The sequence below is a fragment of the Peromyscus maniculatus genome, chromosome 20 (genome assembly GCF_049852395.1).
Source record: "Peromyscus maniculatus bairdii isolate BWxNUB_F1_BW_parent chromosome 20, HU_Pman_BW_mat_3.1, whole genome shotgun sequence".
Classification (NCBI taxonomy): domain Eukaryota; kingdom Metazoa; phylum Chordata; class Mammalia; order Rodentia; family Cricetidae; genus Peromyscus; species Peromyscus maniculatus.
This window is the reverse complement of record NC_134871.1, coordinates 67,577,822-67,595,631: the sequence shown is the minus strand read 5'-3', so window position 1 is coordinate 67,595,631 and position 17,810 is coordinate 67,577,822.

Below are 17,810 nucleotides of genomic sequence, written 5' to 3'. Positions count from 1 at the left end.
TCACGAGAGCTTCCGGATCCGAGCGCTTCTGTTCAGGAGGAGGACGGCGTCGCCCCGTGGCCAGAGTCATTCCCGCAGCACAGGGAAGGTAAAGAGACCGGACACCCAGAACCTGCCCCGGGTCCCCGCAGAGGATGCCGATGCCTAAGAGCCTATGGAGGGCCACTGGGTCAGCGGCCCCAGACCTAATTGGGGGAAGCTCCATCAGAGTCCTGCTAGCTAGTCACGGGAATGAAGCCCAAAGCTCAGGTTTGCAAGCTGGTCCTATTTCGGATAGATAGATAGATAGATAGATAGATAGATAGATAGATAGATAGATAGATAGATAGATAGATAGATAGATAGATAGATAGATAGATAGATAGATAGGTAGATAGATAATAAATAAAAATAAAATTAATTAATAATAAATAATAATAAAGGGTGTGATGGACATAAAGGGTTCCAGAGAAGCCTCCTAAAGCTAAAGTGCCACAGAAGCCAATGAAGCAGGTGACGGGGGCTAAAGATGAGGCCGGGAGCCCCATGTGATGGTGCACACCAGCAATCTCAGCGTTTGAGAGACAGGCAGCAGGGTCGCCACAAATTCAAGGCTAGCCAGGCCACGGAGTCCGAGGCCAGCCAGTAAAGTGAGACCCCCGTTTTCAACCAAAACATAGTAAGAAAGAGAAGACTTATTTTGATATTCTAAAACTGGATGAACAAGGAACCCATGTGAATGGAGAGAGGCTAGTCACCCGCTACCTCCCTTACATCACTGTGGGAATCGTGGATGGTTCTCATAACTGTCTAGGCCTTATCTAACTTTAGCTGGCCGCCATTAGCGTGAGCCTTTAGAGTGAAAATGAGCCACAAGCCACTTCCACCTTTGGTCCCCAACCATTCCCTGAAATGTCTTTCCACGACTCTTTCTTTGAAATTTGTATACTACTATATGTTTCTTACCTCAATAAATCTGACGATGTTGGGGGAAATAGACACTCAACTAAAGATATATTGCTCAGCTCCCATTTGTAATTAGCTGATCATGTGATACTGTTCAGGCCAATGAGGGGCAAGAGTGTAGAAATTTTTTTTTTAGGGAACATCGGATGTAAAGGAGATGGAGACAGAAGTTGATCCTCTGACTTCCCCTATTTGGACTTTGGGCTTGATATTAGAGATGGCAGCAGCCGAAATGTGACCACGAGGCCCCAAGGAATGCTGGACAGAAGGGTAAAAGAAGTCTAGTCCCTGATAGAATACCTGGCTACTGAGTTTTCATGTCTTCACAGTGGGACACAATCCTAACAGATACAGAAACTATGCAAATAAAGAGCAAAGTCTTGGTTGGTTTCCATGGTTGGTTTCCGGTTTTTTTTTTTTTGTTTTGTTTTGTTTGTTTTTGTTTTTGTTCATTTGTTTTGTTTTATTCTGTTTTGTTTTTCCAGACAGGGTTTCTCTATGTAGCCCTGGCTGTCCTGAAACTCACTCTGTAGACCAGGCTGGCCTCAAACTCAGAGATCTGCCTGCCCCTGCTTCCCTAGTGTTGGGGTTTAAGGTATGTGCCACCATGCCCAAGCAAAGGCTTGGTTTTAACTTGTGCACATTGCCTTAGCCACACGGTGTAGGCCACATAGTTTCTATCCTCTGCTCTTAGAGAGGGGGACCCAGAGCTGTCAGAGCCCTGTCTGGCTGATTCCTACATGAAGAAGCCTCTGGTAAGTAAATCACCTGCAGGATAACCCTGTTCTCTACCAAGAGGTCAAATGCTACCTCTCAAAAGCCTGTCCTCACAAAGGTGTCCCCACGTGTAGCCTCTGCCAGACACATTGCTGGTGGTAACATGCAAATAAGCCTGACGTCCGCACCATGGACGGGCAAATGGTGGGAGCAGAGAGAAGCAGATGGCAGCAGCTGGACCTGCCAGCTCCAGAGGACGAAGAGCCTCGGACACTGAGGGCAGGGCTGCCTCACAATGGGGAAGAAAGGCTGAGAGCAGAAAACCTATGGTCAGGAAGGGGCAAGGCTTGGGTTCCTGGGCTAAGACAGGGAGCCTGGATCACCACCAGTGAATCCTGGGGCTCTCTGACCGTCTGTTCCTCAAAGTGTGGCTTGGGCAGATGGACCACACACCTGGGTCAGTGTTAGCTCACATCCATCTGGAATCCCGGTGTGCAGTAGACCCTTAGCAAATCTTTGCACAACTACCCAGCCTGGAGGCTGGCCAGCATGGCCCAAGGGAGTAGCCCCTGCATCTTCTTGAGCCATCTGAGAGTCTTAATTGGCCAGCACATTCCTGAGGAGACAGCCATCGCTTCTCACCCGTGTCTAGCTTCCAGATTTGTCTCACCATCCCATTTATGAGTAGTGGAGTTAACTGTAGACGTGAGCTCACCGGGGCTCTCCGGGTGGCCAGGGCAGAGTGGGGCCACCCGAGCATCTCTGAGTTCCCAGCCTCCTCAGTTTCTCCACAACCATTTTGGGCCCTAGCACCACAGACTGAGGACAGTGGGACCCCGAGAGTGTTGCTCTTTCTAGAGGTCTTGGAGGCCGGGGAGGGTCTCTGTTCAGCTCCTCATCCCCCCCACCCCCATCCCCACTACTCGGGCCAGATGTTGCAGAGTTCTGAGTTCTGCACTGATGGAAACTTAGGACTTTGACTTAGAAGTGTTCTTCAGGGCACCTCATACTGCCCCTTTGGTTTATCCACAGATGAGAAAGCTGTGTAAGATTAAATGACCCTCAGTAAGAGAAAAACAATAGGACCTCTGTATCCTCCTTGGTGGCTGTGACAGAAGGACCTGCCTACTCCTTGACACGTGGAGAACAGAGCCTTAGCCCCTCTGCTGAAGCCACTGTGACATACACCCAGGCTGAAGGGGGCACATAAATCCTTTTAAAGGGTTTGTGCTACCATTTTTCTCACATGAACCTGAGATCTCTGAGCCCTGAGCTCATGTGTCCCCAAAGTGAAGGCCCAAAGGCAGTTCTTTAAGGCAAGGAAGGGAGAAAGAGAGAGAGAAGAAAGGACAGAGTCCTTGGTATTGAAGAACTGCAGCCTCTGTAGCGCTGGGAAGGAACCCAGATACAGGGAAGCTGACGGCCCCAGCTGTGGTGGTCGGAACAGAGTCCTGTGAAGGAACTGATAACACTTCCGAGGCCCCCCAAAGCCAAGCTTCAAGTCAGTCTGCCAAGCCAGGTTCCTGAGCCACTGGAGAGGCATGAGCTGTGTGCAGGACTAGGAAGGAGGTCCCACTTGCATGTGCTGCCAGAGATCTAGCTCAGGGGTGTACCGTGAACATCTTAGCTGCAAGGGGTTTTATAAAGTCCTTCACAACCCGGGGACCCAGAAGGAATCCTATTTAAGTGGAATTCCAATTCAGAAGCCTCTCCCAAGTATTAGCCTGGAGTTGAAAACTCCTTGATTTTTTTGAGGTCAACTCTCCTTTCCCAAGGTCACTCCAATTCTGGGACATGCTTTTTTAGAGCCCAGGAGGCAGGGCACGGAAAGACCACTCTGGTTTAGCCTGTGGCACACTGGACTTTTGGTCCAGAATCCCACAGGCCTTTCTTCTCAGAGGTCAAGTGTGGTGGTTTGAAATAAAATGCACCCCCCAAAGAGAGTGGCACTATTAGGAGGTGTGGCCTTGTTGGAGTAGGTGTGGTCTTGTTGGAGGAAGTGGGTCACTGTGGAGGTGGGCTTTGAGGTCTCATATATGCTCAAGCCATGCCATGTGGTTCAGACCACTTCCTGTTGCCTGCACAGGATGTAGAACTCTCAGCTACCTCTCCAGCACCACGTCTGCCTGCATGCTGCCTTGTCCCACCATGATGATAATGGACTAAACCTCCAAAACTGTAAGCCACCCCAATCAAATGTTTTTTTCTTTATAAGAGTTTCCATGGTCATACTGTCTCTTCACAGCAATAGAAGCCTTAACTAAAACACTAAGTATCTTTGCCCAGGTAGGCAGAGCTGCTGCTGGGACCTGGTGTGTCCAGTGTGTGGTATGGCCACTCCCCTGGGAATTCCTGCCCCTTCCGTCAGTGATGCTGAGGCTGTGGTCTCCAACCTTCTTCACTAAGCACCTGAAGTCTAGCCTGCCCAAGCTCCTTCCACAGAGACTCCAGCTCCTCTTGCTCCTACATTGCTTTGGCTCCTTACCAGCATCCAGGAGCATCTACTGCCACCCGTTAGCCTACCAAAACATTCATGGAAAACATTTCAAGGAACTGGATTTGAGAAATTAAAACTACATCACATGCCGGGCGGTGGTGGTGCACGCCTTTAACCCCAGCACTCAGGAGGCAGAGACAGGTGGATCTCTGTGAGTTCGAGACCAGCCTGGTCTACAGGAGATCCAGGACAGGCACCAAAAACTACACAGAGAAACCCTGTCTCAAAAAACCAAACCAAACCAAACCAAACAAAAACCAACAAACAACAACAACAAAACTACATCACACTAAATAAAGAAATCCGAAGGGCTGGGTTAGCTCCTTGGAAAAGGAACTGAAATTTGGTCCAGCCCCAAGCACTAACATCTTAAGACTCTCTTGCAAAGAGACCTATAGACCCAAGGGATGACCAGCTGGCCTACAACATGTTAACTATACCCATGGTTGGGAAGATGTCATCACTATGTGGTGCTGGGGTCAGGGGTGGGGGGGTGGGGGGTAGTTTTAGGATCCCACATGGCTGGCAACCAGAGGACCGCATGCTCTAAGGAGAATGGGGAACAAACTAGTCACATGTACCATAAATTACTTCCCTTCCCACCCCCTCCAGCGCTGGTAGACTATTCCCCAGTGGGAACCATCTTAAGAGCTGGCACGCTAGGGCAGGTGTGGGAGGAAAGGCTGCCAGACTGGTGAATTTTAGGAACTGTGCCTGAGGGGCCAGAGGCGGGCTTGCTGGATTTCAGCTCCCCAGAGAGCGAGTGACAAAAGCCAGGCATTAGCTAATTTTCCTAGCCAGTCTCCCCTGTCCCAGAATTCCTTTTCATGCTGTCAGGGACAGTGACTAGACGCACACCTGAGAGGCTTGTGTTTGACTATCGGGGTTGACTTGCGGTACGGGATCGTAAACTCACAGGCTCAGCCAGCAAAGCTCCTGGCAGCCTCCTTCTACTCCCACCACCTTTCCTGAGGCCAGCTAGGCAAAGGACTGATGGGTAGATTCACCCTGAGGAAGTGGGTAGACTAAAGAGTAGGCAGTGGCAACCCCAGGAGGGCGATAGCCACGCAGGAGCCGGAGAGGTGCCTGAGGATGAGGGGCTGTGATGAACTGCAGGAGTTTGTAAAGGAGAGTCCCTGCCTCATCCTCAGGTGCCCCCCCCCCGCCCCGCCCCTTCCTTAGTGAGCGATGGCAGCCAGGTCCTTTGCATCCATTGAGGCCCCAGGGCAAAGGCAATAGCCTTCTCGGCTGGTTCCCTGACTTGATTCAATATGCTAATTGACTGAGTATTACGGATCAGGCACTGAGACAGCTAGCTGCTCTGGACATGTCATCTCATTTGATCTTCCCAAACTTTACAGGCTGGATGGCATCTCCCCCGTCTGACAGGTGAGGTGTGTACGGCTCCCAGAGTGATGAGGCTTGCCTAGCATGCCATGCCCGGGATAGATGGACCACAGCATCTCCAGCATGTCTGCAGTCCTTCCTCTTTGTCCAGTGGGTCTAGTGGCCTCGTCTGGTGTCCTTTTGTAAAGTGAAAGTGTGGGCATCTCCTTTTTCCACATATTAACGCCTTAGTGGTTCCTCCCAGCCATGGGGTGAGATCCAAACCCCACACAGCCCAAGATGGTTTCCTCTCTCCCTCTGCCCTCTTCCCACTCAGCACACACTCCAACCACTCACCACACACTCCAACCACAGAGCTCTATTTGTAGCTTCCTAGACATGCCTGTACTGCATGCTTCTGGGACAAATAGTCTCTGTTCTCAGTCATCCTGCTCTCCACCCCAACATCCCCTCCGTGGCTGTCAAAGCACAGCCCGGGTTGTCCAAACGTATCTCCTGCCCTCTTCCACATACACACACATGTGCACACATGTGCACACACGTCCACAGAGAGCACACATTGTTAGGATCCTGCTCTCACTCCTGCACACCCACAGCTTGGGGTTTTGTGTCTTACGTCGTCGTCGTCGTCGTCGTCGTCGTCGTCGTCATGGGCACTGGAGACTACGTACACGTGGCGTGATCACACAATCTGTGCCTTAAAAAAAGCCGTGCCGGGCGTGGTGGCGCACGCCTTTAATCCCAGCACTCGGGAGGCAGAGCCAGGCGGATCTTTGTGAGTTCGAGGCCAGCCTGGGCTACCAAGTGAGTTCCAGGAAAGGCGCAAAGCTACACAGAGAAACCCTGTCTCGAAAAAAAAAACCAAAAAAAAAAAAAAAAAAAAAAAAAAAAAAAAAACCAAAAAAAAAAAAAAAAAAAAGCCGGACGCGGACCCCCCACCCCCCCTCTCTCTGCTCCCTGCTCTGCTCCCGCCATCTTTCTCTCTCTCCAGGCCTGGCTCTCCTCTCTCCTCTCCCTTCCTTCCTTCCAGTAAAGCTCTCTGTAACTCTGGTAGTCTTGGCCGTGGCTTGTGACTTTCCCCCGGTAACCAGCGCTTCCACCAGTGCCGATTATCATCCCTTCATTGGGGCCCTGGACTCGGATAGGAAATTCTGCTCACTCGGTGTCCGGGGCCTGAGTGATGCTGGAAACCTATGCCGAGGACCTGCGACTGCCCGATACGCCGCCGCCGCCGCCGCCGCCGCCGCCGCCGCCGCCACCACGGTACTGCATCGGGACTGTACTCGTGCCTCCGAGACTGCTGCCGCCACCACGTCTCCCCCCCACCACACGGGCTGCCAAGCCTGAGCTATATTCTCGCACTGGACCCCCATGGGGGGGGATCCTTGGGCTGCGCTGACACCGACTCATTCTCTCCCTTGATGAAGGGGTCAATGCTGTCGGACCCCCCCCCCCAGGAGGGGGTGGTGGTGGTCCTTGTGCTGTGTATGCTCCCAGCCCTTACTCTTCTCTTGACGAAGCAGGGAGTAACCCATGCTGATTCACAGAGCCTTCTCCGACCTCGGGGACGCCTGGGACTGGAGTCTGATCCCCCCCCCCCTTTTTTTTATTTTAATTTTCAAAAATTTTCTCTCTTGGCGCTGCAGCCATGGAACGTAGGGGCAGATACCAGTAAATTTGGCCGCTTCAACCCCGATATTTCACGGGAATTATTTAACTTCTGCCAGCCAACAGGCAAATAAAAAGAGTTCCCTTACCCCCAAACTTTCTCCCTTTCTCCATCTCTGATTCTTTCTCGGCCATGTGCAGCCACGTCTGTCTATCTGACTTCCATTCTCGGCTCTCTAGTATTGGGCGGGCTTTAACTCACCTTAACTCCTACCACTCCGTACTCAGGCTGCCCTGAGAAGCACAGACGGGCCTGGAAGCAGGCTAGGAGCCATGCAAATAAGTTGACAGTAGTCAGGATGGCTCTTTAGCCAGAGGACAGTTTGTAGCCTGCCTCCTGGAGGGTCTTCCTAAAGCTGTCCCCAAGCCAGCAGGCATCAAAAAAATTCAAGACACAGAGTAAAATCCGTCACTTGTCCCCCAGAGCTCCCTGACATTAGGGCTAAAACTGGAGCATCTGGAGAGCAAGGCTCCTGACCCCACAGGTGGAAGTGTCAGCTGTGGCATTTAAGGTGTACCGGGGGAGAGATGAGAAAGCCCGAGAACAGAATTGCCAGGTGCTGGCACACGCTGTCCGACTGGCTCCCAAAAGCCGCTGGGTCCCAAAGAAGGCCACTCGGGCTAGTGCTTGTCCTGCCAGGCCATCAACTGAGCCTTGTTAAAAGTGCCACCTAGAGAGACAACTGGTCAGCTGACTGCACCCAGGCCCTGAGTGGCATGGGGACAAAGGCCTCCAGCAGACCTAGGCTTGGCCACAGGCTCGCTCGCAGGGAACCCAGAATGCAGCATGGAAGCGATCCATTTCTTTCCTTCTGGACACCAGAGCCACTTACTCAGTTTTGGGGTCTTACCTCTCCTCATTTCCCTATTGTTGGGGTAGAGAGGACAGCCTTATCTCCCCGCTCCCAGATTTAATTGTACTTTCAGGGTTACTTAATGGAAAAAGATTTTCCAGCTAAGGTAGGAGCTTTCATTTCATTGCTCCCTCCATGTGCCTCGCTCCAGACTGTCACAGTGCTTCTCCTCCTCATGCACACAGACAGACAGGGCCCTGATCTCTGCCTTGTCCCTAATTCCAGAGAAATAAGTTCTCATGCACCACAAGCTTTTCTCTTCCCGGTTCCCTCTCCTAACTCACTGCTCAGCTAATGGTACAGGACCACCACAGAACTAGAGCTCAGGGATCATCAAGTAAGAAACAGTAATAATCAAAAGGTATTTACACCCCCAGGCCCAAAAGTGTCTGGGCTCTGCAAAAACAGACTTTAATGTAACAGTCTATCACTGTTAAATGCTCTCAACAGTTGGTCACCTGTGTCTCCTGAATGTTAAACTAATAAAGGAAACAGGTGCCTTAAACAAACTGCCTCTAATAAAGCTTATCTCACGTAAAAAAAAAAAAAAAATTAAGCAGAGTACTAAATACCATAATGGTCACTAATTTTCTCATGGCTGCTTCTTAACATGTTCAAAATTTTTCCCACGCTCCAGAAACCAGCTTAAATCCATCTGGACAGGTCGGATCTACTTCAGGCTTTTCCTGTCTCACCAGCATCCTGCCAGACACAAAAGAGGCCAGAGTGCCAAGACAAGAGGGATGGACAGCTCCAGGGCAGCAGGACAGCCTTACCCACCATCCCAGGACGCCTGTCTACCTTCAAAGGCCCCCTTCCCTACACGCCCCCCCCCCCCAAGAGCCAACCAATGCCCACCAAGTCAGCTGGAAGCAGTTTTTCCAGGAGAAACGACGCCCCATTCCTATTCACTCACTTTTTTACAATAAGCAGAAAGTCTGGAATGTTAGGATCCTGCCCTCACTCCTGCACTCCTGTAAGCTTGGGTCTTACATCTTACGTCATCGGGGGCACTGTGGCGTGGTCACACAATCTGCGCCTTAAAAAAAAAAAAGCCGGACGCGGACCCCCCCTCTCCCCCCATCTCTCTCTGTTCCCTGCTCTGCTCTGCTCCTGCCATCTCTTTCTCTCTCCAGGCCTGGCTCTCCTCTCTCCTCTACCCTCCTTCCTTCCAATAAAGCTCTCTGTAACTCTGATAGTCGTGGCCGTGGCCCGTGACTTTTCCGCCGGTAACCAGCGCTGCCACCAGCACGGATTATCATTCTTTCACACGTAGAAACACACTCCTCCTGTGCTCACACCAGCCACGGCTCAGTCAGGGTTGCTGTTGTGACATCTGGTCAGTCTGTGTTGGACCCTGGCCCTCTGGGGACTCTGGGACTCGTGTGTCATCCTGTCAGTCCATCCAGGCTGTGTGTCCTGGAACTCTCTGAGACCAGGGATGATACCCCTGGAACCTCTTGAAGAGCCTGGCAAAGAGTAGGAATGAGTAAGTCAGTGGGGGAGAGAGAGTGAGGATGAATCTTGGAAGATGGGCAGTGTCACACTTACACACAGCATCCCCATCACATGTGTTCCCGGAAGCCACTGAACAGGAATTGAATCAAGGGTAGCTGGATCGACATGAGAAGAGACGGGACTGAGGGCCAAGGGGAGTCCTGGAAGGTTAGACTCAAGATTGCAATGCACAGGACGCTTCATTCCTCGTTCCTTCCACCAGGGGGCGCAGGAGGCTAGTAGATGGCACCTTGAGACTTAAGACTCGCTTCTCCCACAAAATCCTCAAGAGGATTGGCAGTGGACCCCTCCACAGAAGGATTCAGGAAGCAGGGTAGTCAGAGAGAGGAAACCCACACAACACAGACTTGCCTGCAGGTACAGATCACGGGCTGGCCTGGTCTGTCTGGCACAGTGAGGCAGGAAGGGATTTTGGTGCCCCCGCTGGCAAGGCCACCTTGAAACAGGTAGATTCTTGCAGCTGGAGGCTACCTCTGGGGTCTAGTCAATCCAGAGCTGGGAAAGGGCTCGAATTCCTTTACCCATGATGTCATGGGCCACGGGGAGGCTACTTGCACAGAGTCCTGGACTCCCGCAATTCTGTAACTCCACCTCTACCACATACACCTCCTACCTGGAGCTAGTCAAGGCCAACGCTGTCTGCCAGGGTCCTGGGAGGCCTGGCTCTCATCCTGAGCACCACCTGTGCCCAGCCTTAGGCTAGGCCCCGGGACACAGTGAGGAACAGGACACATCCTTGCCTTGCAGGCCCTTCACTCAAAAGGCCACAGACAGATCTCTGCCAGCATTAAAAGGGCAGGCTCCAGAGCCTGGAGGCCTAGATGTGAGTGCTAGCCCAGCGGGTCACCAGCTGCAGGACCCTCACTTAACCCTTTCCACACCGTCATATCCTCTCGGGAGGACTGTTGAAACCATCAGAGAAATTAATCCGTAAAGGTTTTTAGAGCAGTGCTTGTCATTCGGAGACATGAAATAAAATATTCTCACTCGGTTGATTCTCCACCAACAGGTCCTTAGCAGCTTGCATCTAAAGCACCCACGAAGCCAGCCAGGCTAGTGTCCTGGCATTTCTGCCACAATTTTTGGGTTAGACTTGGGCATCCATCTGGCGGGGCATTTGTGACTAGCTCTCAGGTGTGGAAAAGGGCAGTGCCCATCCAGAGCTCCTGGAGGTTTCCTAAAAAGGGTGTCTGTCCAGAGGGGCTAGAGGCCCCAAGAAAGGTCATAGGGGTGTGGGGGGAAGGTGAGGGGTGGGGGAAGACTCTAAGTCTCTGGCCTACGACACTCTCTTCCCTGAGTCCTGAGGTTTAGAGCTGTGTGGCTAACCTGCTGGCCCCACCATCCCAAACAAGACAAGTTGAGCCTTTAGGAGGTGAAAAAAAGCCAGGACACCCGGAGGGTGTGTGTGTGTGTGTGTGTGTGTGTGTGTGTGTGTCTGTGTCTGTGTCTGTGTCTGTGTCTGTGTGTATGTATGTGTCTGTGTGTGTGTGTGTGTCTCTGTGTGTGTGTGTGTCTCTGTGTGTGTGTGTGTGTGTGTGTGTGTGTGTGTGTGTGTGTGTGTGCGCCAACCCCAGGGGCTGTACAGCTATGGCTGAGCTCCACTTGCCTGAGCATCTTCCTCGGACCAGTATCCCTGGTGGGCCCTGGGCTGTTGTGAGGATTTCCAGTGCCGGATGTCATCCATTGAAAGACGCCTTGGGCCCTGTCCCTTCTTCATCTCTCTAAATCTGCCTGTACGGAGAAGCTCAAAGGCTCGTGGTGTTGCCAGACACAGATGTTGTTTTCTCCACAAAGACCTGGGAAAGATGCTGACCCTCTCCTAGGGATCGTCTCACTCTGAAATCTCAGGCTGCTTATACAGCAGGCCCTCAGCATGCTCAGGGATTGGGGTCAGGGTTGCAGACAGCGAAGCCCGAGGCTGCCTGTGTCCTCTTTGTAAAGTGGTATGGTCATTGCATAGAGACCACGCATATCCTGTGTGCTTGTAACCTTCTCTAGACTGTATATAATATGTAGGGCAGTGTAAGGCATGGTTATATGGTATTGTTCGGGGAATAATAACTCGAGCTTTGTTTCAAATGCGGTTGGTCCTCGATGTCAGTGGGTCTGAGGATCCAGCCAGCCATAGACAAGGTCTTGTTCTTTCATTGTGTTGGTCTCCATGCACAGGGGTGGGTGTGTTTGTGAATGACAGAGATCAGTCCATGTTGGTGTTGGTGCCTTTATCATTCTCCAGTTTATTTCTAGAGACGAGAAGAGACTTCATGGAACCTGTAGCTCACTGATTGGCTGGATTGGCTGGCCAGTGAGTTCCAAGGATTTGCCTGTCTCTGCCGCACTGGGGGTTAAAATGAACCATCATATTTAGAAACGCTGAGGCCAAAGTCTCCTGGGCTGCGAACACTCCCTAATGCACGTTGCCACTGAAGAGTCTAAGTCCTAACCTTCTTGTGACGCCCGTCACTCTTTTATTAAGCCAGCTCGTGTCCTCTGCAGTCTGGTACAGGGCCTGGTGCACAGCATCTCTGCTGGCTATTTGTGGAATTGGAGATGGAGCCTTTGTCCTCCCCCGGGCCTGGGTACCGCCTGCACAGCCCTGCAGGAGGCCTGTCTCCAAGACAGAGGCCCTTCCTCCCCCAGCCAGCCAAAGCCCAGGCGACTTTCCTTGGCAGCTCCCACGTTCCAGACTAACTTTTGGGTTGGGCTCCAGCTGTGGTTAGATTTTTTTTTTCTGTTTGAGAAATATTTTAAGCCACTGCTGGGGAAGGGATGGAGAGGTGGGAAGAGAATCATAAAGGAGCGTGTGAAAGGAAGATTGTCTGCATGGCTTGAGCTGGCTCTGCCCACAGCTTGGTCTCTGGTGGTTGTGGAGCTTCCCAGGCGGGGAGAAAGACTCTGGGCCCCCTACAAGCACTTTGTGGGGTTGCTTGTGAAGCAAGGTACTTGCATTTTGAGTAGGTGAGGAATTAACACTCAAGAAAAAGTAGAAAAGCTTGAGGTTGGACATTGGGGAGAACTTCTGATTATCAGGATCCAGGCCTCAGACCACAGGTACTTTACCCAAGACCCTGTCTTTCTCCAGAATTCAGCTTCCTTCTCCACTCTCAAGCTTAAAGGCCTCAGACAGGCCCCACCCAGCCCAGTGGCTCTTCAGGCACCTAATAATGTAAAACTTCCCCTTCGCCTCCCCGGCTTCCTATTCTGCCCCCAGGTTTATCCGCTTCCTCTTCCCGCTCTACCTTGCCCTCCACTGCAGCGCTGGACTTTGGGGCTGTGGGAGGAAAACTTCTCCTTGGTCGCTTCTCAGGGGCAGCAGCTGTCCTGAGGTGGCAGCGGCACAGGCCAAAGGCCTGGATCAGAAGCCCTGGCCCTCCCACGGCAGGAGGGTAGGCCCGCTGCCCCTTGAGGGCTGGGATGGACTGTGGACACAGAGCGCCACAAAAAACCCAGGATGGGAGAGGGACCAAATCAGAGAGTCAAACAGAAGCCGAGTCAGAGAGAGACAGAGGGGGAGGTCAGCCATGGGGGAGGCCCTGGCTAGCCCACACGGACATTCCTGTGGCCTCTGATGGCAGGGTGGGCTCAGCCCTGAGGGCTCCTTGGTGCCAGCGTGGGGGGCCCAGCATGGGGTCCTGGGCCAGAGTGGCAGGAGGGCCTGCCCTCCACAATTTGGGTCTTCTAGGCGCTGCCTCCACTTGGCTGGGGAAAGCCTGTTGGCCAGGGTGGAGAAAGTGGATGTAGCCCTTGTACAGGCCTAGCTTTAGAAGCCCTGAGAATGGTGAGTTCTTCGCAGTTTAGGGGAACCTAGTATGGGGAGGCTGGGTCTAGAAGGGGACTGGGAAAGCTGGGGATCTTTGTCTGAGGACCCCTGGCAAGTAAGAGGGGAAGCCAGCACAGCAAGAAGTGCTGGCCCGGAGGACAGAGGGGGGCTCTCGGAGAATCTGGGGTGGTGGGAAGGTGTGGCAAGAAGGGTGTCTACCTAGGTCGGGCAGTGGGCAGCGGAACAACCTCAGCCAGCCAGTCAGGGTGGAGAGGGCTCAGCAGTCTGCCCTGGGGATGAGCCCTGGGGAAGGTGACACTAATCGGAGTGGATTGACAGCCTTCCTTAGTCCTTGTCCCAAGCGATCTAAACCCCTTAGGCCCCACTACCTTTCTAGGCAAGCCCCAGCAAGGACAACAACAGCCTTTGAACGGGAAACAGCTTCACTGAGCCGACCTTTGCCACTCAGCTCGTTCAGGCCACAGCTCTGCTGCTCTCCACGCCGGGGAGCTGGATGAAGTCAAGCATCCTGCAGTTCCCAGGGACTGTACCCTGCCTGATACTCTTTTGGGCTTATACTTCACATGTGAGGTTTGCAAAGAAGGTACGTTTTCTTCTTTCATTGTGAAGCGGAACATGCGTGCGCTAAGCATATATGTACAGTTTAATAAAGCATCGCAAATGAAACACCTATGTTCTACCACCCAGCTCAAGATCGACCACGACCTCATACCAGAAGTCCTCGTCTTCTCTGATCTCATCCCACATACCTGACCCCCGACCCTCCACCTCCCACCCCCCACCCCCCACCACACACACTCTGACTTGAGACTCTAATTTCCTTGTTTATCTTCCAAAACGCGTAGAGTTTCTTAGATATTATCATCTTGGGGTTTCACAATGGCTTTATTATTCCCATCTTAGAGATGAGGAAGCTGAGGCTTAGGTTATAATAACTAGCCAAGGCCAACGAACAAGTAAGTGGCAGGAGCAGGGCATAGTTATCATTGACGGTGTCCTAGGGTGCCGTGTCTGTCAAACGAGAGTCTACAGTTAACTCCAGGGGTGGCCCTGGCTCTGGGTGCCCTGACCCCACCCGAAACTGTCACCTCTTTTGCTTTGTGAGCACCCAGGTGAGAAAGGGTGGAGGCCTGGGGAAGAGAGGATGGAGGCTAGGAAGCAAGGGAAGCTGGGATTGATCAGGGATTGGTACCTGAAAGGACTTTGGGTTTGGACTGACAGAGCTGAGAATGTCCAGGACTGTGGGTATGTACTGAGCACCAGGACTGTGGGTATGCACTGAGCACTCAGGACTGTGGGTATGCACTGAGCACTCAGGACTGTGGGTATGCACTGAGCACCAGGACTGTGGGTATGCACTGAGCACTCAGGACTGTGGGTATGCACTGAGCACTCAGGATTGTGGGTATGTACTGAGCACCAGGACTGTGGGTATGTACTGAGCACTCAGGATTGTGGGTATGCACTGAGCACTCAGGACTGTGGGTATGTACTGAGCACTCAGGACTGTGGGTATGCACTGAGCACTCAGGATTGAGCACTCAGGATTGTGGGTGTGCACCGAGTACCCAGGACTGTGGGTATGTACCAAGTACCCAGGACTGTGGGTGTGCACGGAGTACTCAGGACTATGGGTGTGTACTGAGTACCAGGACTGTAAATGTGCACCGAGTACCCAGGACTGTGGGTATGTACCAAGTACCCAGGACTGTGGGTGTGCACCGAGTACCCAGGACTATGGGTATGTACCAAGTATCCAGGACTGTGGGTGTGCACCGAGTACCCAGGACTGTGGGTATGTACCAAGTACCCAGGACTATGGGTGTGCACCGAGCACCCAGGATTGTGGGTGTGCACCGAGCACCCAGGACTGTGGGTGTGTACTGAGTACCCAGGACTGTGGGTGTGCACTGAGTACCCAGGACTGTGGGTGTGTACTGAGTACCAGGACTGTGGGTGTGTACCGAGTACCCAGGACTGTGGATGTGTACCGAGCCAGGCACTCCCAGGGTTTGCCTGATTCGCATGGTGCACCCTCCATGACAGGTTAGGGATGCTTGCTGTGTGCCCTGTCTGTAGACTTGATGCTGGGCCGTCTCTATCCCTCCCACCTCTCTCTCTCTTAGATGATAAAGCCAACAGGCTTCTGATAAGACCCAAGTGTGACAGTCTCTTCTAATCTGAATCCGCATCTCAGCTACAAGACTTTACCGTTCATCGTTCTCTACTTCTTCCTCTGCCATTCAGAGCTATTGCCTGGGCACAGGCAACCAAATGCAGTAGAATTAGGGTGATTTTTTTTTTTTTTTTTTTTGGAGGCAGGGTTTCTCTGTGTAGCCCTAGCTGTCCTGGAACTCACTCTGCAGACCAGACTAGCTTTGTACACACAGAGATGCCCCTGCCTCTGCCTCCTGAGTGCTGGAATTAAAGGCGTGCGCCCCCACACCTGGCTCAGTTTGTTCCTCTATTGCTTAGACCTTGTTGACGACTGGGTTTGTCTCACTCTCCAGAGCAGAAGAGTGCCATAAACGAATGTGCCATTCTGTGCTTTTGGCGGGAAGGGTACGCCTCCCTGTGTGGAGGTGCCCTAGATTCCCAGTAGCTGAGTGGCAGGCAAGGGGGCTGAGAGAGGACCAGGAGATTGGCTTCAGAGTGTCAACCCCACCCCAGAAGCAGCCATGTTCTAGCTGCCCTTTGACCTCTTACAGAGTCCAGCTCTGCCTTTCTTAACACCCTTCTGACTCCACCTACACAAAGTCCATACCTCCTTCACCTGTCCTGGGACTTCAGTTCTCTACCTTCTCCCCTCTTGACCCTTGACCCCTGCACCCTGATGCCTGTCTGGGGTCCTTTGGGTGGGCTCCCTGGCCCCTGAGCCTGACTTCAAAGAGACAGAAGGAACTGGGGCCGCCGAGTGACCCTGAAATAGGAAGATAGGCTCAGAAGTCCAGGGCGCACACCTCCTCTAGGGCGTCCCAGGGGAGGCAGGCATTGCCATGCGCACATGACAGGTTCCTGCTTCCCAGAAGGCACCGGGGATGGGGACCGTGCCAGGTAGGCATGGTGCCCCCGCCCCTGTGCCAATGTCATGGAAAATCTGAAGCCTTGATCTTTGTTCTTGATTGTCCCTCTCCGGTTTTTATAACTGGAAACTTTCTCGGCATCTTTTGTCCCCATCAGCTTGGGAGGGAGGAGCGGAGGGGGGGGGGGCGGGGAGGGGGGAGGCTGAGTCAGCAGCCGGTGTAGGAACTCCGCGCTTCCTTGGACCAGCGTGACACCCCCCCCCCCATCCACGTTCCTACAGTTCAGCCACCAACGGCCTGCACCTGTGCCAGAGGCCCTGGGAGCAGGGATGGCTATGGCACAGTCCTGGCTGTCCTTCCTAGGCGCCGGGTCCTCTTGCCCTGGGTTGACCCCTAGTCACCAGGGCCTCTCCCTCTAACACCTGGGGACAATAGGGTCCCAGCCCTTCCCCTCCCTCTGGGCAGTTCTGGCTTCTGTTTGCCACAGGATTCAGTTTATGACTAGGAAGCTGCTTGGGAAGGGCTTGCACGCCCTCTGCCTCTCACCTGTTAGTTCCTTCAAGGTCCGCTTTCATGGAAACTTCTTGGGTCAGTGGCTCTCACCTTCCTTCCCTGCTCAGGAAGGGGAGGCTAGGGCCCCTCCCTCGGGCTGGTACCTTCTTGCCCTCACGGCCCCCCTGAGAAGAGTTGGGTAAGGGCAGCTGGGGCTGAAGCCGGAGCAGGGCTGCTCTCCCTCCTGGCATGACCTGGAGAGACTTGCTGGAGAGTAGAGCGTCTCTGTTCCCTGCATCTGTACAGCTTACTCAGGAGGCCGAAGCAAGAGCACCACAGGGTTCGAGGCCAGCCGGAGCTGGAGAGCCAGTTCAGGGCTCTCCTGGGTAACTTAGTGAGACATTGTCTTGAAATATAAAGTTAAGAAGAATACGGCTACGTGGCAGAGAGCACTTGCCAAGAATAAGAACTTAGGTTCAGTTCCTATTCACACCACACACACAGTCAGTAGTGTTCCTTCAATGGATCAAAATCTTCAGTTTTGTGAGAAAACTGAACTGGGGCCAGTGAGAGAGCTCGCTGGTTAAAAGTGCTTACAGCCAAGGCTGACGTGATGAGCAAAGCTTGATTCCTGGAACCTCTGCGGCAGAGGCCGAGAATCACTTCCTGAAAGTTGTCGTCTGATCTTCACGTGTGGGCTGTGTCATGCAATAATAATACATAGAATAAGATACATTTGGAAAAATTCTGAAAGAAAGCTGACAGTTTTCGGGGTGAAGGGCCCTGTGATGTTAAGTTCAGTGTAGTGTGTGTGTGTGTGTGTGTGTGTGTGTCGGGGAGGGTGCTGGGGTAGGTGTTGGGGTAGGTGCTTCAAGCCTTCAAACCTCAGGAGAGAGAGGTTAGGGAAGCTAGAGTGGCCAGGGCCTGCCTGGAGGTGAGGGAGGCTGTCTGGAGGGTGTGGTCAGTGG